Raw genomic sequence first — 24,678 nt, 5'->3', positions numbered from 1 at the left:
TTAAACCCTATCTGAACAACATTTCCTTAGTACATTTAAAACATTTACATAAAATATAATTACAATTTGGTTTGTACATTCCCTATTTTTTTTTTTTCTATTTAGTCCATCTGCTTAATTTTCTCTCTTTTTATTAACTTCTTTTAAATAAAATCATGTTTTTATTAGTTCTTTTGCTTTTTGGAAATAACACATAGATTATTATTCTTTTACTATTCTTAGAGTTGTCTTACCAAATATTACAACATACATCACAAACTTATTAAAATCTAATAAAATGTTTGTTCTTACTACTTTCCTGATCCCACCTGAACACAGAACTTTTAAATTAAAGTTATTTTTATTCTTTTCATATTATTATAGTAGCACTTTCTAGTTCTATATATAATTTAGCCCTACAATATATTATTATTTTAGCTACTCTATAATATTTTATATTTGCTTATCTATCTATCTATAGATAGATATAGATATAGATATAGATATAGATATAGATATAGATATAGATATAGATAGATATAGATAAAAGGCTAACATGCTAAGTATCCAACTGTCTGACTGGGTCACTATGACAAACACTGACCACCAAGGGCAGACACTCAATGCAGGAGCTGCCATGATGCACTCAGAGAAATGGCACTGTGAACCTGGTGCCCACAAAGCAGCACTTAGCTTCCTCCAAGTGAGACACATGCCCTGCCACCACCCCAGAGCCACAGCTCACAAAAATTGCAGCCAATGTTGCCAAGACCCCATGGCACAAAATATGGCTCACTGTCCAGTCACTGTAGGCACTGGGTAATGATGTAATGTAGCAACACCTGGCTTTTTCTCCCTAACAACAACCAGCCTCCTTGCAGTTTCTTCAGCCCAAGAACACAGCTTGCTTTAGAGCCAGGCGCAAACATTTCACACTTTAAACAAATGTCTGTGAAGCGTTTCCCCATGCCTCATCTCATTTGATCCTCACAGAAGTCCTGGAGTAGGTAGATAGAAGACTCGGTGGAATCCTATATTTCTTTCATTAGCTGGAAAATGGAGATAGAAAGTTTAGAAACTTGACTTGAATGAAAAGAAGAAATGGTGGACCTTGAAAATGATTTCAGGTTTTCTCACTGCACAGAATATAGTAAAACTCTACTGCAGTTAAGTATTTTAGCCTTTATTCTTCTTGTGTGATATATATATATATATATATATATATATATATATATATATATATATAATGTTATATATATAAAATGCTATGTATATAAAATGCTATATATATAAAATGCTATATATATGTATATATGTGTGTGTGTATGTGTGTGTGTGTGTGTTATATATATATATATATATATATATATATATATATATATATAAAAGGCTAAATTGACTCACACATGAAAAATACATATAAAGCTCTTGCTGGCGCCAATCACACATGTTTGTTTTGATCTGTCATTGTCGATTGTGATTTTGGTTGACATTTATATTATAGAGAAAGGGCGAATAGCAATATAAAAATATTTCTTTTAATTAATTTCTTTTCGATGTGCACAAATTTATGCACCAGAACACTAGTGCATTTATATTGTCTGGTGTTATTTATTCCCTACATCCCTTCCACATTTCTATTTGGGACCATTTTCCCTTTCCTTTTAGTTTGTTTTTAATGTAAGTTTTATGGTGGCCAATTAGCTCTGCTTTATTTGTCTAAAAATTTATTATACCCTATTTTAAAAAAACATATTTTTGGATATAGAAATCTTAGCTGACAATTAACAATTATTTTCTAGAAATACTTTTTTTTTTTTTTTTTTTTTTGGCTTTCATCATTTCTTCTGAGAAGCCAGCTATCATTCCAAATCATTCCAATATGCATTTGAAAGCCATGACTTCTTTTATTTTCGGAGTGCTTTTCTTTCTTCTCTCTCTCTCTCTCTCTCTCTTTCTCTCTCTCTTGAACTTAACAATTTTACTATGATGAGTTTTGGTGCAGTTTTCATTATATTTGTCTATTCTAGAATATACTGTTTTTTGGGGGTTTTTTGTGTTTTTTTGTTTTTTTTTTTAATCAAACTTTTAAAATTTTCAATTATTTGCCTTCTGTATTTTGCTCCTGACACATTTTTTCTCATCCTTCTTTCTAGTATTCCAATTATAAGTTTATATTAAGGCTTTTTAGTATGTCTATGAGTTTCGTTTGCTTTTTTATTTTATTTATTTTCTCTCTGCATGCAGTATTTTTTATTGACCTAATTTTGAATTAACTCATCCTGTGTTTTGCCTTGCACAATCTCTTACTAAATTCATCTTTTGAGTTCTCTAGTTCTGTATAATACTGCTAGCTTTGAAATTTCCATTTAATTTTTTATAAATTTCTTTGTATTGATTTTGTTCATATATTTTTTAGAGTGTTTGTTTTATGTTAATCCTCACATGATGATATTTTTTCCATTTATTTTTAGAGAGAATGGAAGGGAAGGGAGAGAAATATCCATGTGAGAGAGACACACCAATTGGTTGCCTCCCACACACAGCCCAAGAGGTCCATAACCCAACCCACTATCCAGGTATGTGACCTTCACTGGGAATCAAATATGAGACCCTTCAGTGTGTGGGCCAATGCTCCAACCACTTAGCAACACTGGCCAAGACTGTTCATATATTTCTTAATTTTTAATATTTTAATCATAATTAAATATCTTGTCTGCCAACTCCAATATATGAATCACACATAAATCAGTTTCTAGTGGATGAATTTCCCTTTTTTAGAAGCATGTTTTATTTTCTTTGAATACTTAATAATTTTTTGTTATTTTCCAGATATTGTCTCTAAAACAACCGGTTTGGCTCAGTGGATAGAGCGTTGGCCTGCGGATTGAAAGGTCCTGGGTTTGATTCAGGTCAAGGGCACGTACCTTGGTTGCGGGCACATCCCCATTGGGGGGTGCAAGAGGCAGCTGGTCGATGTTTCTCTCTCATCAATGTTTCTAACTCTCTATAACTCTCAATTCCTCCCTGTGTAAAAATCAATAAAATATATTTTTAAAAAAAAAATAAAAAATAATAAAAAAATAAAATAAAACAACCCTAAGAGCAACAGATGATATTTTTGGAGAGTTTTTCTATTTTTGTGATGTGGTTTCAGAGTTGGTTATATCAATATAACCAAAGAATTGATCTGTCATTAGGCACTACTGCATAATTAATGAGACTGAGTCTACCTCTGTTCACCCAGTTCTGGCATGACCTTCCTACGGTTTGGTGGAAAGATTGGTGAGTGTTTGTTTCCATTGTCCTAAAAAATGCAGATGATCAAGTTCTGCCTCTGAGAATTCTGAAAATTCATGGTCTTTACAAAGACTTCGGTAATGTGCTTGAAACCACCTACTTTCCCAATAAATATTGTATTCCCCAATAGATAGTGCAAATATTTCCCTTTGCTCTTTGGCTTGCTTCCTCTATTCCTTATACATTGTCTGCATTCAGAAAACATTCTATTATTAAAATGTGTTGTGCATCTAAGGCTCATTAAATTTTCCAATTGTTCCAGCTAAGGCCTTCCTAATTTGTCTTTCCTCCAGTAGATGCCCCCTGTCCAGTCTAAGCACAAACTTCATTGTACTTTCAAAATTCCCAACTGCTATATTGAAAACAATGGCTAGTGATCACTCTGCAAAGGTGTTCCACTGTCTACAATTTCATTTTATTTTCATTGTTTTCAAAGGCCTAATATCATTTATAAATGGTATTCTTTCAATTTTTTCAGATTCCCCCCACCCCCACATTTGTATAATAGAGATCAGTGGCCTGCCATGATCTGTAGCATCTTTCTCAGAAGTAGAAATTCTGGGATACTTCTCAAGTGTTAAAAGAATCATTACTAGCAAGAATGCTGTGTTACCCTGTGCATGGATTCATGCACATTAAAAGGAAATTGGGAGCCTGGGCCACATTCCGGTGGAGTTTCCACATCCCTGTGAGCCAAAGGGAAGTCACATGGGAAGTCTGTCCTTTCCCCACAGCTTCCTGAAAAAAAATACTTCCAAGTGTCCCTTCTGCAGCGAGGGTCACATCTTGCTGGCCAGGAGGTCTCTATGAGAGACGCTTTCCACCACTCAGAGCTGAATAAGAGATGCTCCTAGGTGAACAATACAAAGTTGGGGATCCTCAGGGTTGGGGTGCTCTGTTGCCCATGCGCCCACCCTTCAAGTCCATCTCTCTTTGACTTTTACCCCAATTATTAATCGCTGCTTGTGGCCACTGTTATATTGCTGCCTTCCTCTGTAGCTCCAAGGCAATCAGAAAGGGATGAGATTTGATCTCGATGCCTGAGGCAGAGTTCCAAGAGCCCAGAGGAGATATCAGGCTCATCCTGGTTATTCCAAGTGTGCATGCTTCAGCCATTTTCCAGAGATGGTAACTGCAGGCATATGTGGTATGAGGGATGCAGCAGTGTCCTAAGCAGCAGGAGGCTGGGAAGGAACCTGAGCTGGGGCCAGGCGCCAGGCCTCTCCAGCTCATCCTGGCCCTGCTGCACCTGCTGCTGGTGCAGCCACTTGGTAGCACTGTTGTGGTGGCAGCAGAAAAGGCTCCTGCCACTGAAGCTGAGCTCCCCAGCCATGAGCCCAGCTTCTGGCTGAGCAGTGCTCTTGCTGTGGGAGCACACTGACCATGAGGGGGCATGTCCTGCATTGAGCATCTGCCCACTGGTGATCAGTGCGCATGATAGTGACTCACCAACTGGTCGTTCTGGTTGTTGGGTCATAATGGTTGCTTATGCTTTTATTTATATGTATATATCATGTATTCAACATTGAAAGAGAAGCCTTAGCAAACTTACATAAAAAATAAAAAAATAAATTTCAAGTGAAAGGATTGGAAATGGATTACAGAACTGCCATTATTTATAGAAAAAAAAATTAAGAGAATCGCCCACATAAAAAATGCAAGAGGATATAAAAGCAAAATATTAGAACTCATGAAAAAGCTCTGCATTTTTGCCATAAACTAGTAATGCATAAAAAGTTCATATATTTAATTCCTATAAGCAATAGGAAAATATAACTTCAAAATATATGATATCGGATATTGAATTTTGTTTTTGTTTTTTAGACTAGATAGTAATGTAATTGATCTTCCACTAAAATTATGAAATGGGGCAATATCTGGAGGGGGTATGATCCTTGAGAGAATATAGGAATGGTAAGAGGTCAACCTTTACCCTGGATTTTTTTTCCTGAGGATATATTCCAATTCAGACAGATGAGAGAAAATATTGCCTTAATATGAAATAGTGATCTCTCTTGGATAAGGAAACATAGGTTGGACTTTGTAGTCCAATTGACTACAATATTAGGAACAAATTCCCAGAGAGAAAGGAATCACTGAAAAATGAATTCCAAAACCTGACTTCAATTTCTTCTGGATTCATTGGCTAATATCTATACTGTGCATACATTTGCTGAGGGACACCACAACACACCACACACACACACACACACACACAAAAAACAAAAAAAACAAAAAAAAACCCAGCAGGTTACGAGGAAAAAGATTCAGTATCTCCACATTTAGCACTTATTTATTTAACATCTTAGCTAATGCAAATGTTGTTAATGTTCGATTTGATGGAGGTGAAAAGAAGTTATAATGGTCATTGTCTCACTGGTTCAATTTTCTTGAGGTGAAAAACTAGTCCATCCAAACCAATTGCAAAATAAACTCTTCCAAAGACATATACAACTTATAAATACTGCCAATCTCTCAACTAATGAAGCAATAATTAGATAATTATGTGTTGAGCACCTGTTTTATGCAAAGTTTAGTTCTAAAGAAAATGAGAAAATACATACAGAAGGGTGCAAATTGAAATTATGCAAAAAATTCCCTTGAGAATTTAGAGAAGTCAATTATTTCTGATGGGGAATACTTGATGGAAGAACAAGTATTTTGGTATTTGAACCAAATCTTTTCAGATGAGTTGCATTTAATTATCCTACTCGGTGGGCGAAGGGTAGAGGAAATGCATAATACCAGCACTTATAACTCTCTAACTCCTCAGAAGAAAAGTTCAACTCTACAAATAGGATTATACCTCTGGTAATTCACAAAAAGTTATAATTTAAGAATTTTTATGGTTAAACTTAAGCATATTTTCATTCATCTCATCTTATCATTGCTCTTAAAATATACTATTTTGTATCTTTAAAACACTGGTCAATATCTATCCAAAAATTTATTAAATGCATCCATAAATTATCAATAATCCTCTAATGTTTGGATTTAGGAGTTCTAGTAAGTTGTAAAGTTAATGATACCCTGTACCACCACAAGGACTCAAGTGACATACTGACTTTGGTGAATAGTCTATTTTCCCTCATTAATGATAGCAAATTCTTACCAATAAAGATGCTCCAATTTAACTATGGTTGGGTTTGATGCATATTGTAAAACCTACACACAGTATATCACATTGAAATGAGTAGCTCTCACACAGTTCAGAGAAAGCACATGTGATAAAAAAAAAAAAGGACAAAAATTAATTCAACAAGATTTAAGGATGATGACTGTGTGTGATTCAGAGCTGTCTGCCTTTTGTGATACATTGTATATGTATAAGAGGATAGAACTGCTGGGCATAGGTAGATTTTTAAGCATTTTGATGACTATTTTGTATATTCTTCACTTCATATTAAAACAAAAACAAAAACACCACATAGTAGTAGGATTCAATTTACCCAGAACAAGTACCTGGATTACAGGTTGACACCAATTAACTTTGAAGCAAAACTAACGCCTACACAATTTGTCCATGCAGAATAATGTCTACACATCTGTTTCTAGGTAGATTGCAGTTAAAGATCATAAACTTGGTGAGCAAGACTGGTTGTAAGAGGATCTTAGTGAAAAAGAATTTTTGGACTGGAAACCAAATTCTTTGTCAGCTGAAATAGAAGAATGAATCCATGGACAGAAAGTGGTATAGCAAAGGAAGAGATTTATTGAAGAACAAGTACAGACTCCCACATGGGGAGGGAAAGAGTCACACAGAATGGACTCCCAGAGTTCCTTTTCCCTATGGCTTATAAAGGCTGCAGATCCTGGTGCCTTGATATCCCCTCTGATTGGTCACTATTCCCTTAGATTGGTTACTATAGTAACTCCTGAGCTCAAAGGTCAGTCTCACATGGCACATGTGAGGTTCTCCCCCGCTCCTTCCCTATTGTTTTCCTATTCCCTTTGGGCTTTCTTCTTCTGGATGAAGGGCTTCCTTGTCTATTTTATAAATATAGACCTTTTGCTGTTCCCTCTGTTCCCGCTGTTCCCAGCTCCCTCATTCTATGGAAATATACCTTCTGCTGCTCTGCAGTTGTGTTTCCTCCATGGTCCCCCTAATTTCCAAAATTTCTAATATTTCCTAAACCTGTCTTATTTTACCCCCAAAATTCCTGTTTCATTAGTGAATAGCAATTAAAAATCAAATGGTACTTTGAAAAAAATTAAAATATGGAGTCATAAATGGAAATTGGAAAAGAATGTATTATCTGCATACTAATAAAATGCCTATGTTTATTCAGAATTGAATAAAGCAAATATTGATCACATTATTCTCAATAATATATTTTGAAAGTGAGGATTGATACATAATGCCATGTCATATGAAATACATGCAAGAGAAACAGGTTTAATGATGTTCAGTTCCACACTAATGAAGGGATAATTAAAAACAACAACAACACTTAAACCTCTGTTAATTCAATTTCATTAATTATTTTTGTTTTTGGATGTGCTTTTTGCAGGCAATACATTTTAATGATATTTTAGCAATCATATTCCATGAACACAAGCATATCAATTGATCATGTCATTTTCCTACTGAAAAGCCTTCAATAATTCTCTTTTAGCTTTCTAGTAAATGAATTTCAAAATTTGTAGCAATCTATTCAAGGTTCCTAGCAGTCTAGCCTAACCTTTTCTTCTACTTTTTTTAGAGAAAGAGGAACAGGGAAAGAGAGAAGATAAAAAAGTCAATATGAGAGAGAAGCATCGTATATGTCCCAACTGGGGATGGAACCTGCAGCCTGGGTATGGGCCCTGATCTAGAATCAAACCTGCCACCCTTAAGTGCACAAAATGGTGATGCTCCAACCAACTGAGACATACTGTCCAGAACCAACCTAAATTTTTAACATGATCTCCATTGTCCTTGGATATTTTTTTGCTTCAACAGTCAAAAAACTACTCAAAAATTTCCCTGTAACGTCCTATTGAGAAGGCTAAAAGGGCTAATGTAACCCTGATATTCAGGACTAGTGACCTGAATCCAAGCCAGCAGCCTCAATGTACATTCCTGATAACCTATAATTAAGTCCCTCTCTCCTTCCCAGATACTGGTCCTGCAGAACCTGTTACTGTGAACAGTGCACTGCCCTGGAGGGAGGGTTATTAACACTAGTGCCAGGCCAGACCATCAGGTATGGCCTGGAGACCCCAACACATGGAGGCCTTCTTGCAAGACCCACCAAAAGGAACAGAAACATAATCCATGTTTGTGGGACAAAGATCACAGGGAGGGGGATATAAGGGAAGGCCCATGCATGTTCCTTCACTCGGATTTGGAAGGCTGTTCCCTGAGTCTGCTGGCATGTTAAACTGTGTCCCTCCTTTTTCTCAGAAGCATCCTTGGTTTTCTTTGGTCTTCTGCAATACTATATTCCCCTTACACTTGCCAATGTTATTCCCTGCACATAAGAACTTAAGATGATGCCCTTTCTTCTAATCACTACCTGGATTTGTGCCTTTTAACTGCCTTCTGTGTCTTAGTCTCTCCCATTGCAATTGAAGCGGGAATTTTAGGGGGACACATAGGCAGCTTAGGGTTGTTTTTTAGAATTGGGGTCCATAGAAAGCATGGGGCTGCAGACTGGGAGAAGGTACATTTTCATAACACAAAAGCCAGGTGCAGTCACATCTCCATAAGACAAGGAAGCCAGGTGCAGTCACAGCTCCATTAGACAAGGGAGCTGGAAACAGGCAGGAAATGTCTTTACAAAATAAAGAGAAGGAAGCTCTTCATTTCCATAGAAAAGAAGCAAGCCCAGGGAGAAGGAGGAGGAAGAATCTCACAAGTCAAAGGGGAATAGTGACCAATCAGAGGGGATATTGGGACACCAGGATCTGTAGTCTTTATAAGCCATGGGGAAAGGAGCCCAGTGGGACTCTTCCCCCTCCCTACGTAAGAGTCTGCACTTGTTCTTCAATAAATCTCCGTCTTTACTATAATACTTTCTGTCTGTGGATTCATTCTTCATTTCTGGCAGACAAAGAGTCCAGGTTCTAGTCCAAAAATTCCGTGTCACAATCTATTGTACACATTACTCCAAATTAGACAGACATCATACTGTTCAATTTAATCACTCTCTTATTAAAAAATCTGAAAATGACCATCTCAAAATTACAAACAAAAAACCTTTTCTTTTTTTTAGATTCCACATATAAGTGAGATATGATATTTACCTTTTATCTTTTATAAATGAATCTAATGATATCTGGTCCATGAAGTCTTTCTGCTCTGTAATTAGATTCATTTTAGGTCAGTAATAAACAATCTAAGTACATAGCTGAAAAATTATACCTAGTATATATTTAGGAAAGCCCTATAGAACTTAATTTGTAGCTCTTTATTAGCCCTGTCTTGAATTAGAGGTAAATATAATTCTTATGCTCTCTTTGCTAGAAAAATCCTTGGAAAGCAGAAACTGTTGTCTATATTAGTGCTTTCCCAATAATATATTTAATATAATAAAATATTGATCAAGAAATGAATTTTAAAATGGATAAGAGAATTAAAAAGTTAAACAAAAAAGTACAAGAAGTCAATATGAGATATAAAGAGCTGTGCCAATCCTAAGAAACAAAGGAGAATAGCTGTTACATAGAAAAAATTAATATTTCTTACCTATGTAATTTCAATATAAGTTTCTATCTAATAGTTCATGAAAGTATGAGATATTTTATGAAAGTCTGAAAGCATGAGAGAGAAATTTCTATTGTGTGGCTAATGGCAAAAAATTCAACCCTATGTATATTTTAAAATACAACATTAATTTCTTGAAAGACTTAAAAAAATAATTTTGGTGTTTATGCTCCAAAATATTGTGGTATAATATTTCTATATAAGTTAATAGGAAAATATTATAATTAGCTAAGTTGCATTATTACAAGTGAAAAAAATATGACTAATTAATCTTCCCACTAAAGCCATGAGCATCTACATCTTCAAATTTATATTTTTTATTGACATAATTAATGTCTAAAAACAGTTTTTTATTATGACTGTACCAAAGTGCCATAAAACTTTGTCAAATAACTCTTTATTATGCTTATAAATTCTGTAGGTCAGGAAATCAAAGAGGTTACCACAGGTATGGCTTCTCTTTTTGCCTATCAATGGCTTCAGTTAGAATCCTTGAAGTCTTGGAGATGAAACTGGCTGAAGGCTCATGTATGCACATGTTTAAAACTGATGCTGGCTATTGGCTGAGACTTTAGCTAGGGTGATTAATCAAAACGCCTACAAGTGGCCTCTTCCTGTTGGGGTTTCTTTGGAACATGCTGGCTAAATTGCAAAGGTAAATGTTCTGTGGTTGGTGGGGAGAGAGAGAGAGAAGAGAGAGAGAGAGAGAGAGAGAGAGAGAGAGAGAGAGAGAGAGAGAGAGAGAGAGAGAGAGAGAGAACACAAGATAGAAGCTCTACTATTCTATTATTGTTTTTTAACTAGTGGCTTTGTGCAGCCCAGCCTGCACCCTCTCTAATCAGGCACCCCTTGAGGGAATGCTAGCTTCTAACTGCTCACCTCACCTGCTTGCCTGCCTGATCACCTTTAACTGCCTCTGTCTGCCTGATCACCCCTTACTGCTCTCCCTTACCGGCCTGGTCTAGCCCTCAACTGCCTTCCTCTGCTGGCCAATTTGGTTCTAATTGGTCAGTTTCTATGCCAGTCAGTGCCAAAAGCTTCACCTCCTAGGCAGCCATTGGCTTCTCACAGTTGACCCAGATTTGGTTCGATTGGTCAGTTTCTATGCCAGTCAGTGTCTCTGGGCCTATCAACAGGGCCTGATCAGAAAGGCATGGTTGATCAGCAGCCTCCGTGGAGGTCAAAGAGAAATGAAGGCAGGGCTGCTGGCCAGGCTCAGAGGGAGAGAGGCAAGTGCTGGTCAAAAGCTGCCTCAAACACTACAGATCAGCCCCTACTTCTCTCTTCAGGTCTCTTTCCCAGCCAGGTGCACAGCCCCCTCAGCAGTCACTTCTGGGTCACTGGGCCTGCAGCTGCAGAGGCCAGTGCTGGGTCCCCATGGCAACCCAGCGCTGACTTCTGGATGGTCAGCCTTTAGTAGTGATCAGTTCATCCTGGCTCTTTATTATAGAGATGGCATAGCCTTGAACATCACCAAGCATCCCTTCAGGCCCATACTATTTACTAGTACTGTGATAGCCACCTATTTACAAGGAAGGGTATAGAGATTCCAAATCTTGGCAGGGGCCAGGCAAGATTCTAAAAGAGACTTGAGGATCAAAAATACTATGGCCCTTTTTGAAAAATACAATCTGCCACATGATTAATGTCTTAAACCTGTGAAGTATAATTAATGAATTTGGTAGCTATATTCCTCATTGCTGTATCTCTTAGCTATTGCAGCATAACAAACAACCACGAAAGCTCAGCTTCATTTATCATTATCAGAGATTTATGAGTCAGTTGTTGCTCTGCTTCAAGATGTGGGTCTACAGACCACCTGGAGTGATTCCTCAGGACCAGAGAATATTTTCAGAGTGTCTCTTATTCACGGCATTGATTATAGGAGTGAATGAAACACATAGCTTCTTAACACCTACTAGTAAGATTGGAACTGCACACTTCATGATCTCCACATTTCACTTGACAATGCAAGTAGCCAATGAAGTAGTGGGTATGCTCTTTCTCTAGTGGGATTAATTACAAAGGCTCATGAAAAGGGGTTTGAATTCAGGAAGGGAGCAATAAAGCAATCTACAATTGTTCCTTGCATCCAGGAACAATAGTATAAATTCCTGTATCAGTCAGAGAAGGAGAGTTACCAATGAACTTACATTATGGTAATCATATCATGCTCATTGTTGGAGGATCTGGGGAAATAAAGGCTATTTATGCGACATGAAGGAACAGAGAAAGAGTCACCAATTTACCAACCAATTAAATTAAGCTTAAGAGTAGAGTCACCAAGCTTAAGAGTGAGCTCACCACGTGGGGAGCTTATGGCAGGATCTATGGGAAATTGTGTATTTTGTGTAACTACCACCTCAGGGGTCCACTGCTATACAGTTAGTGGTACACTGAGCCCACTTTTGGACAGCAGTTGGGAAGAGAAGGATACCTAGCAGAGGAAAAAAGACAAACTACAACTTACAGGGAACCTTTGTATGTGTCTGCAATGGCTTTCAGAGAGGAATGGCTACTGTTTCCCATTTTCCTTATCAATTTTGCACAGATTCACATTTTTACCAACTCTGACTGGACCCCTATGCAGAAGGAAATTCTGGAAATGTAGTCACCAGATTAGTCAAGTTAAGAAACAAAATACACTACAGTACCTATCAAACCACTTCTACCTTTCATAATATTGCAAACCTATTTTCATTTATAATGTACCAGAGGCCTGTTGCAAGAAAATTCCTGCAATAGGGCTTCCTGCTATGGTCTCCACTGCCCCACTTGCTTCCCTCCCTTCTCTCCCACCCCACCTGCTTCCCTCCTTTCTCTACCACCCCACCTGCTTCCCTCCCTTCTCCCCTGCCCCGCTTGCTTGCTTCTCCACAGCTTTGCTCCCTTCTGCAGTGCTTGGCTTCCTTCTACACTGTCTTCAGTCTTCACTCTGTGCCTGGATACGCAAATTAACCCTCATCTTGGTTGGGTTAATTTTCATATTCGTCTTGATTGGTTGGTGGGCATGGCTTGTGGGCATAGCGGAGGTACAGTCAATTTGCATGTATCTCTTTAATTTGATAGGATATTACTGATTCAAATAGGAAAGAGGATGCTAACAAAATTTCTTACAGTCCTATTTTTAATGAAGAAGTAAGAAATAATTACTCTCAAAATTTCAAAACTTAAAAATTTTAGATTATTTTGAAATTAAAATTCTACTTACTGGTCCATAAAAAAGCAAAATTTCTATGTTTATGTTATCTTGTAAAAACTGAAAGTTAATTTCATCCAATTATTAGTTATTTAATGCCTTCCATCATCTATAAATTTATAATGCATGATTGATCAATGATATATTAGTAGGAGAGCATGTATTTTGTAACCTTTAGGACATAACTATAGAATATTAATTTTATAATTATAGCATATTAACTTTGCCTCAAGAGAAAATCTTGTTGAATTTTAGAAATGTCTTATGCTTTCACTTGACCTTGACTCTTTCTTATTTATTTGAAAAAGCATAAATATCTGAACTGTTCCTATTGACACCAGAAAGAATAAAGCAAAATATCTAAATTTGATTTCAGAATATAGGTAAATTGTAAAGGTCTCATCATGCACAGGCAGCATTTTTGCTACACACAATTTACTCTTTTTGTTCAAGTTTGTATTTGTTCAAGAAAAGGAAATGAAAGAAACCCCATGCACCTTGTTGCTCTGTGAATTCTCTAGCCTGCCAATGTCTGAGAAGCTGCCAGAACCTTTGATTTGTTTTTCAATCGTTAAGCTCTTTAAAAGAACCTTAGCATTATGCTTACCTTCCTCAGTTCAGCTACCTATTAGGCATCAGATTTTAATGAATTTCTAACTATAACTGTAAAACTACTTTGCTCATCCTCTGGATGTCACAACCTTTACCATACAATTCTTCCCTTTCCTTATTTGCTCTAGAGTGACATTGAGGACGGACATCAAAATACATTTTCTTTTTGTTTTCTATTGGACTCCCTGGACACATAGTACTCCTTACAGCATCCTTATGTTCTCTCAAATTCACCAAATTGCACCCTGTCAGAAGTCATCACCCAAAAAAAGTAATTTGGTGAGCTGATTTTCTCTCTCATGCATAGTGCATACAAAGCACCTCATTACATCTTGGTATGATCTAGTAAACTGCAGAGATGTGATGGCCACTCAGGAGCCTCTGTACTTCACAATCCCGATTTCTTCATACTTTTATTTAAATTCCTCTAATGCAAATAGTCTCTTCAATGCAGGAATATTTTAGATATTTCAAATTGAACTCTCTCTCCCCAACCCCCACCCCTACTACTATAACCTACTTGTTAGTTTCATCCTACCATTATCCAACAACCCTCCCTGAAATAACTCTCACACAAAATCTCTTACTCACCCACTGAACCTTTAAAAGAAATCCTTTGAATTTAGTAAGCTCTTTTTATATATTTCTCATCATCTCTGGGAAAAGATTTTATTGATCCATTAATGTCATGACATTTCCAAGATGATGGCAGTTATAGAATTTTTAACATGAGCTAGACTTGGTTTGGGACAAGACAGATGTCAAATGGCAAACTGATGATGATATACATTATACACCACAGAATATTTAGGGTTTAAGATAGCACATGTGTATGTGCCAGGAAGGTTCAGCAATAGACAACCTCTTAAAATAAAACTAAATTAAGAATGAAGCAATGAGAAAACAAGGGCATCTGTTCTTAAGAGAAAAATAAAACAATCATTAAAATTGTAAAAGAAACATGATTTATATCAGGCATTTTGTGCCAATAAGCAGTGATTATGGTAGACTGCATCCATACTGTCTGTATTTAATTTGTGCATGGATAGTTATTTTGCATTACACAGTATTATGCAATGGGATGTCCATATTTTTTCTGTATAGTAAGGAAATAGGGGTTTTGTAAGGAAGAGCAGTAGGGTAGTATATGAAATGATGGTAAGAAATATTCATTTGGGAGACTTTGGTTGCTAAAATAAATTGAGAAAGAAAGAAGAATGAGGTAAGATATTGAAAGTTACTCAAGAAAGGAACTGAAAAATTGTGGGCTTATAATCAGTAAAACATATGAAAGAAAACTCACTTTTCTAAAGAGTATTTTGTTTTGATTTCTATGGGGAAAAATATTCTTGACTATAGTTTACCAAAGGTTTACTGATGTTAACTCTATAGTATTTATCTAGGGAGCTTATCAAATGCCTATCATCCACTGACCGAGGAGCAAAACCTCCTCTTCCTAGGATAGTAACCCAGGTACCTGCAGTTGACAAAAGTTGGCTGCTGGAATCCTTGCAATGCAATTTAATTAGATCACTCTGCAAATTACCTGGTCCTCCCATGTCTGTGAGTAAGGCATTCTCAAACAAGAGGTCAAAGTGTTAGTGATTTTCAGTGAATAAGCAGTCTTGGCAACCAAGTGAAAAAGAAAAAGTAAGAAGGAGAGAGCCAATGCCTTCTAATCAATTTTTCTCTGTAGCTGGATCTGCTACCTAAATAATATGAGAGTTAATCAACATTTTCTAAATAGCACAATATAGAAAAATATTTTATCAATTTTATATTGCAGTACCAATGTCAAACCAATGTCAGCTATATGTGAATATGTAGTCACCATGGTTATTTAAGTTAGCCATCATTCTATTTTTAACTTTGAAATAAAGGAACATATGCTGTATGATATCAAAACCAAGGGCTATTTGTAAAATTTATTTTATTTTTTATTTTATTGGAGTGACACTGGTTAATTAAATTATACAGATCGCAGGTGCACAATTCTACAACACATCATCTGTACACTGTGTTGTGTGCTCAGTATCCAAGGAAAGTCTCCATCCATTACCATTTATCCTTCCCAGGCTCCCTCCTCCACAGATTCATTCCCTCCCTCGCCCTGGCAATCACCACACTGCTGTCCCAGTCCTCTTATGGGTTCTTTCGAAATTTTTTCCTCAATCCCTCTATTCAGGTCCTTTGCTCATTTTTAAATTGAAGTGTTTGGTTTTTTTTGGTGTTGAGTTGTATAAGTTCTTTATAAATCTTGGATATTAATCCCTTATCAGATGTATCATTAGTGAACATGTCCTCCCATTGAGTGGGTTGTCTTTCATTTTATTGATGGTTTCCTATCATGTACAAAAACTTTTTAGTTTGATAGCCCCATTTGTTTACTTTTTCTTTTGTTTTCCTTGCCTGAGGAGATATATGAGAAAAAATATTGCCATGAGAAATGTCTGAGATTTTACTATCTAGGAGGTCTTCTAGGATTTTTATGGTTTTAAGTCTAACACTTAAGTCTTTACATCATAAAAACTGTAATTTATTAATAAAGGAAACATTTGCAGTCTGCTTAAATAAATAGGAAAATCTCCCTTTTTGGAATTCGAGTTTCTCAATTTTTTCCTGGTAGATTATAATTACAGATAAAGGGATCTTCCTCAAAATGACCATGAGATAGATTGGGAAACAGAACACTCCTGAATTAAGTTTTGGGAGAAAACTTCACATTTTTATTGTAATAGTAGCTAGCTGTGAAAAAACTATTAATGTTGTTAGACAAATATAAATGAGCATATATTATGTTCTAAGTAATTTAGTAGTGTTTTATCAGATACAATGATGAGTAACGCTAGTTTCTAGATGATAATATAGAAGGCCTCTGTCATAGAACCTCTCAAATTGTCCCGCCTTCTCTTCAGTCAGTTCTTGTATTTAGAGAGGGTTTATCCAGCAAGTTATAAGCGATAAGAACAAATAGTTCCATTGAATTTTTCAAGTGTTAAGAAAAAAATCCTCTAAAGTAAGTATCAAAGTATTAATATGAGCTTTAAAAAGTCATATTGCAAAATCACAAGTGCATTATTTATAGGAAACCAACATGTGCAAAAAATATATATTGTCTAAGCCGTGGCCTTTTGGTAAACTGTACCCATTTTAATTCTTAGAGTTATTAATCCAAATATAGCTTTTTTGTCACCTCAAACTAAACTATTGTATTTAGGAAAATATGTTGCCAATTTTAAAGGGCAGATTTCTATCCAGTAGAAAAAGCCTTTTGCAAGCTTTTACTTTGCCAATTAGAAGCTCAGGACCCTTGCCTATGAATAGTGCCACAGAAAGCCCAATTTGTCCCGGATGGGAAAGGTAAAATTTCAGCTCTCACCTGCTGGAGTAGAAAAGTCAAGAGATGGTCAACATAATCAGGCAAAGCTAGCAATTTCTAAAACAATATATATACATCACATCTGAAGAACCCTCAATAGACTGCCTTTATGTGTGGTAGTTGAACAGTTGTTTTCCGGCTAGCTGCATGGGAAATATGTGTTGACCATGCAGCCATCTATGCAGAACAGCTTCATTGTTAAATCCCAAACCCAAACTTTAGAATTTCCAGTTTCAATGCAGTTGAGCAGAATCAAGGATACAGCTTATTCTCCCCTAATTCTTTTCTCTATTTATATCTTCAGTAGTTGACAGGTCTGATGCACAGGAGTGGGCTCTTACTCAACACATCTGCTCCCCATGTGTTGCTGAGTCACACATACTTTTTTCATTACCAAAAGTAACAAATATTTATTTTCTCCTTGACAGCCCACAGAGTTGTTGCAGCAGAAGGAAAAACAAGTGAGATTCCATTCAGCTTCGCTCATAAAAAGATCACCACTATTGGTTGCTTGTGCCTCCACTACTAACAGAGTTGTGGAAACCTTGGAATGTGTCCAGAACAGAGCAATGGAAATTATTAGGAAAGGGAATTTATGAGTAAATGTTAAAGTAATTCATATGGACTCAGAAATAAAATTATGTGAATAACTGATTAGATCTTGTAGGTAAATATATATATATATATTTAAAGATTAGCCTACATCTGAGTTTTCTCTAAAGTAAATATTTGAAAACATGAGAGAAGCTTCAGGAGACATCTGAAATCTTTACTCCTCAAATATAATATCTATTTTGATCATTAATTTTCACATGAGCCTGGAATTGAATCATGCAGTAGTATCTAAAAGTAATTAATGGCATAAATTATAATTTTCTCATTACAATGAGAAAGGGGGCAGAATTCCAAAGCTAGGATTCTTTGTTCTTTCTTGTAATTTTATATTAGTAATTATTTAAATGGCAATTCGCAACTTTGGACTTACACATAAAACCATGTCTGACTTAGAAGACAAGCAATAAAAATGAATAGACAAGACTACATCATTTCTCTGGATCAGTTTTATAAATTAATTAAACCTATCTTTAGTCTTCTCAGGTCTTGTAAATGAATGTCATTCTGATTTGATTGACTAATCATTGTTTTGCATCCTTCATAAAGAAGCCTAAAATAACTGCTAGAAAACACTACAAATTTTCTGAGTTTTAACAGTCATCAATTTTATATTGTCATATTTTTTTATGTGTGAGTTAAAATGAAGTTTACTTATCTGTAATAATAAAAGCATAAAATGGATGAAGCCAGGGCTGTGAGGGAAGCCTGGGTCCCAGGTGCTATAGGGAAGCTAGTACCAGCAGCCAAGGGAAGGAAGGCCTACTCCTGCACAAATTTTGTGCATCAGGCCTCTAGTTAACTATAAAAGCTCTGGAAAGAGAATGTCACAAATTATACTGTTGCCATCTTGCCTCTCTCTCTCTCAAAAAAAAAAAAAAAAAAAAAAAAAAAAAAAAAAAGACAACACATCTAATTCACTCTCATTAAAGATATTTGCTTAGAAGGAAAATTTTATGAACTAAGAAATTTGACTTCATACTGTGACAGGGAATTTGCCTTATCTCCAGACATGCTTATTTGCTATCTTAATTGCCTATGTGTGAAATCACAAACATTCACAGAATACCTCAACAAAGGCATATTTGTTGGCATAATGAACACTTTCCTTACATAATCTTGTAAGGGGCTTAACATAGTTACAAATACTTAGGGAAAATACTTAGAAAAAAATATTTCTATTAAGATAGCCTAAATCAAAATGAATGTTGGCGGATAGGAACATTGGCTGCTGCTTTGTGACCTTGATTATGTTTAGATCACCTACATTCCCCTTGCCTCAGAAGAACCCACATTATGCTAATGACCCTACTTCCCAAAATATCTAACCTTCTCATGTCTAGTTAAGCTACGGCTACACCAAAAGCATAGTTCACCCAATTGCTTAGGTGCTTACAGAAAATGCTTCCTTTCCAATAAGTCATTTTGGCATGTCACTGCAAGTATTCATGCATAAAACATACAAACTAGTTCAAGAATTTCCATGGAAGTATGTGCTCTTGAATATTTTTCATAACTTTAAAACCATATATTTTAAATTGTACACCCAATGTAACATAGGCTGTGTTAAAATATACTTAAAACATTAAAGAATTATTTTCTAACTATGATTTAACTAATGCAAACTCTGTGTTTATACTTCAAAAATATGTCATAAAATTTTTAAATTCCACTTACTTCTATATGTAAAACCCATCTTTTCTGCTTAAATGTAAATTCTCTGTGGAATAGGGCATTCAATCTGAAAATCTTATCTGTTTCCTTGTCTTAAAAATCATTTGACAGCTCTCCAAATGCAAAGTACACATACATTTTGAAAGTTAACCTTCAGGGAATATAAATAGAATAGAGAGAAGCACCTTGCTGTCTCATTATGTGTGGGGATGGCATAAATTGACTCAACATCTATTAAGATTTATCTTTCAAAACTAATACTCTGCAGTTCGAAGGTTACTGAGATAGGTTCTCTTCACAACTTGACATGTTTTATCATATCTCCAAAGTGTCTTAAGAATTCACATATTATCTGATGTTTATCTAGGTTATTGGCCCTTTCCATTCATAGTCAATCCAAGCTATTTCTTGTCAGAAAGAAACTGATAAAACCTCAATAGCATTCAAGAATCATTTTCCAGGAATGTGAATATCCCAAAGGCCATGCAGTAGTAAATGTTTGAAAACTGCTATATTTAAAAAATGCTTATCTTCAGAGACAAGCTTTCTCAGTAGCCAGCTAGATACTAAGAAATATTTAATTCTAGGTAAAATAGTGTCTTTAAATATGTCGATACAAGAAATACATTGTGGACAGAAAAGTAATTGTATTGTAGAATGAGTATGAAAATAAAGGTAGCCAATGTGGGTAACCAAGATTCCAAATATTTTACTCTAGAGTAGAATTTTGGCAGAATTTCAAGATTATAATTTCAGCATTCTATTAAATTTTGCATTCATAAATAGATAAAAATGATAACAGATTACATTTTTTTCCCTAAAGAAACATCCATATACAACTGGCCAGATGTATCTGTAGGTTCTGTATCTACAGATCCAACTAACCAAGAGTCAAAAGTCCTTTTCTTTTGAAATGTTGTGTTATTACTGCCATTCACTATGTAGTTAGGCCTACTATTATTGAATCTATACTGACCATGCAAAGACTTTTTTCTTGTCATTAGTCCATAAACAATACAGCATAACATCTATTTACATAGCATTTATATTATATTGGCCATTATACATAATCTAGAGATAATTTAAAGTACATGGACTTAAGCATTCTAAGCACAGTATCAGCAGGGGGTCATGGAACGAATCCTCTGCAGCTACTGTGAGACAACTGTAATTATTTTTTGTCTCAAGTGAAAGAAATTCTGATAACTGGTGAAGACCTGAAAAAAGAACATGTGGAAGAAAAATTTGGTTCTTTAACTTTATCCCTGCTATATCTCATGAAATTAAATTGATAATAAAACCCTTGGTCATCTAAGCCTTCACAAAAGGCAGGGGAAAACACTTATTAGGAGGGTAATTATCACCAGGAAGTGGTTGTGATACTAATATTTCCTGTCATAGAAACTTAGAAACAAACAAAGATTAAGTTCTCTCTTCCAGAGAATTTTGTGTTTTCATTCATTAAAGTAACCCAGATTTTGTAATGATTTCATTATTTTTATCCTTAAACATTATCCATTCCTTCTTCCAAGGAATGATGACTGCTGCTCAGAGATCAGTTATTGAAACCTTGCGTCAACCTGAATAGAGGAGTGTGTCTAGCTGATCCAGTGAGTAAGGACACTGCAGTCAATCACAACATGGACTAAAGATCAATTTCCTGTCTTTAAAAATAAATATATTCCTGATGTTCACTGCAGGTACCACAATCAAATGTTAGGGAGAGAGACTTAAACAACTTCTAAGACATAATAAGGTTTTTGTTAGTAGCCATTTGAGATTGAAAAGGGATGTTCTTAGGAAAAACACCATCTGGTTAAAATAATGAAACAATTTTATAACTAAAAAATGTCAAGAACAATCTTCTATTTGCCTATTCTAAACATCCAAAAAATATTTATGTCTAGATTACTAATCAATGGCATATACATTTACAGTAAAAGTGTTATATAGAATTATGCTGTATCAGGTTTGTTGGTAATGTGTTTATACATTATATGTCTATCCAGTTATTCTTTTCCAATATATCTTATGTAATATTCTTTTGAAATGTATTCAAGGATTAAAATATTTTCAAAAGAAAGACCTACTAAATAAAAGAATAAACTCTAACAGCAAGAGCTCCATTTCAGTTACCTTCCTATTGGTCAGGGAAAACTTATAAACATGTGTATTTAAATAAGCCATTTGGCAAATATAATAAAAATGACTGATGTATTGGTAATCCCTTACTTAGGAGTATAAAAGTTTAAAAATGGAAGAGAAGAAGTAAAAAAAAAAAAATGGAGAAGGATGGTGTTTTTAGAAGGACGTAAAGCTAATAAATTATGTGCCAAATTTTTACTCTATGGAAAAAGTAAATCTCATAATATTTTTAGCAATTCTATATACAAACATCTGACCAAGTTAAACCTTGACATGGGTAGATGAAACTAGGATATGAAACCACAAGAAAAAAGTCCAAAGATAAGAAACTTGATATACTAAATAATTCATTAATTCATCTCAAAACTCAGTCACGTTGAGATCCCAATTCATTAAGAAATGTTAACTTTGTTTAGTTAAGAAAGACTTGTGTGCATGCATAAAAACATAACAAATGGATGCAAAACTCTGGGGGGTGAGGGCATGTACGGGAGTGGGGTGGGGGGGAAATGGTAAGATATGTACACATATAATACCTTAATTTAAAAAAAATCTTAGTGCATTCTAACAGATAAGAAAATCAAGGCTCACCCAATATCAATAGCTATAAATGGCAGAACTGAGATTTTTGGTATGCACTATTATAAAGAGAAATCAAGTGGGCTCCCGTGATAGGAATCACATCTTCCTAAGTGCCATGCCGTTTAATATAGAAAGTGGTTAATCATTAAATGCTGATGGACAAAAATACCTAGAGTCCCCAGAAACACCATTTGAACATCAAGGAAATTAAAAGATTTATCCAAATCTTTAACCATATCTCTTCCATAATGCATATAACCTAAGATTTCATTTTTTTCTTTGTATGAAACACTACTTTCAAAAAAGTTAAATAACAAAAAAAGAAGCCTTTCAGATTACTGGCCTTCGCATGTAATAATATACCCTCATGAAAATCACCCTTGATGGCTAACTTTCTCTCCACTTCTCCCAATGATTTCAACTGGAACAGAATCTAAAAGCATTCATAGTGTGTCAAATTAAGGGACTCTATTTTTCAGGCTAGGAAGAGGCATATCTGTTCCTTGGTGGCTTTATAATAAGTTGACTTGAAAAAACGAATTCCATTTTTTTGTTAATGTTCTACCATTAAAAAACAAACATGTACCTTTTAATAATTGAGATAACAAAGGGATGGGAAGAAAAATATAGTGACATGTTGTATTTTTATTTGTTACATGTGACAATCCAATTCACTAGAGAAAAAATGTAAACTCTTTGGGAAATGTAGTGGTGAGGATTCAAGGTAATTTGGATTTTTATATTAGACTAGGGGCTTAGTGCACAAAATCCGTGTACTGAGGAGGGTCCCTCAGCTCAGCCTGCCCCCTCTCACGTACTGGAAGCCCTCAAAGGATGTCCTACTGATGGCTTAGGCCCGCTCCCCATTGAGAGCGGAACTAAGCTGCAGTCTGGCCTCCATTTGTGGGAGGCAACAAGGCTGATCAGGGGAAGGCACCAGCCCCGTCACACCTCTACTATAGCCACTGCCAGTAACCGTAGCCACCAACACAGACTCCTATCCCTTCAACATAAAAAAATGACAACTGTCTTTAAGCATTTTCAAGATGTGTCTTTCATAGGATATGAAATTTCTTTCTTTCTTTTTCTATTTATCCTCACCTGAGAATATATTTCCATTGATTTTTTTTTTCCCCCTCCCCTCTGATACCAGGCTCAGCCCCTGACCAAGCCTAAAGCCTCTGCCCCAGGCTTTAGGCTTGGGAAGGGGATCCCCCAGCCCTCCCATGGCTGGCTGGGAGTGACCTGGGTGTGGAGGAGGTTCCCAGGACCCAGTACATATGCAAATTAACCGCCATCTTTGTTGGGCTAATTTGCATACTCACTCTGATTAGCTATGGGCAAAGCAGAGATACAGTCAATTAACATGTTTCTCTATTATTAGGTAAGATATCACAGATGTTAAGTGAATACCCAATAGGTAATAACCTATTTAGTAAATAAACATCAGCCTGTTTTTTAAATATTTATATTTTTCACTTTATGCCTAACTATTTTCACTGAGCTAAAATAATTTATATAGCTACAAACATGCAAACTTTACCCAAAGATGTAATTCAAGCAAGTGCAAGTATCACCTGTCAGTTGACTGTTATGAAAACAAATTATAATTAAAACAAACTTAGATTAATTCAATTTCTTTAAAATTCTCTGCAAATACAGTACAGGTCTTTGAGAAATAAAAACTAATTTGAATTCCATTACTCATAATTAGCATTTGCTAATAAGGCTAGAACTTTTATACAAGCTGTAGCATCTCTGCTTTTAAGAGTGAAAAAATTGACTATTATTAAATTTAAAACAAAATTAGTTAATCTTAGGTGACTTGCCCAAAATGACCCCAAATGGCCACTCTAGAATGTAATCTTACTGAAGAAAACAATGTCTTTTTGTTCCCAAATATCCCACCCCAGGGACTGTCAAAGCTGTAAGTTGATATTTCATGATAGCTTGAATATATTTTCTACTTTTTATATAAAAATCAACAGGTAATAGAAAAAGTTTTGTCAGCTCCTTCAATTTAGAAGATTGAAGGAGCTGACAAAAGTATAAAAGGTCTTCTATACTTTCAGAGAATAATGGAGAAGGAGAGTCAGTTATGCCTAATACCTGGTTAGAATTTAATTCCCATTTTATATTTATTTTGGGCAAAGGAAACGACTTAAACACCCTGTGTGAATTCACGGGATTCTCAGATTTCCCTCCTCTCTCCAAAATGTTGCAATCACAGCATTCAGGAAACTGTGCTTACCACTTTTGTTGCTCAGTCACATAATTCTTCCTCTCTTTTCTTGTTCAAAGGCTTTTGAAATCCTCTTCCTTAACACAGTTTCCCATGACTAAGAAATACAAAAGAAAGAAAGTTAATCTCTCTGCCCCTAGTGTTTCTCTTGCTAGCACATTTCTCCCATGCAGTAAAACCACTCCTGGATTACTGCTCATGGCATTTACCTATCAGCGCTTGCATAAAGTGAGCTATACACTCATGCAAAACAGATGTTGACTTTT

General features: G+C 35.6%; 1 long non-coding RNA gene across 1 annotated transcript in view; it reads right to left on the bottom strand.

Moving 5' to 3' along the window:
* The window catches only part of LOC311614870, a 218,523-nt gene extending 193,998 nt beyond the window's left edge, over positions 1-24,525 (bottom strand). The window contains exon 1 of the long non-coding RNA XR_014793721.1: positions 24,422-24,525. This is a non-coding gene — a long non-coding RNA (uncharacterized lncRNA). The remainder of the gene's footprint in view (positions 1-24,421) is intronic.
* Between the last annotated feature and the right edge of the window lie 153 nt (positions 24,526-24,678).

The sequence above is a fragment of the Pipistrellus hanaki genome (assembly GCF_964339955.1).
Source record: "Pipistrellus hanaki genome assembly, chromosome: 1".
Lineage (NCBI taxonomy): Eukaryota > Metazoa > Chordata > Mammalia > Chiroptera > Vespertilionidae > Pipistrellus > Pipistrellus hanaki.
Note: the sequence above shows the minus strand (reverse complement) of the source record. Positions and strands in the feature narration are given on the sequence as shown.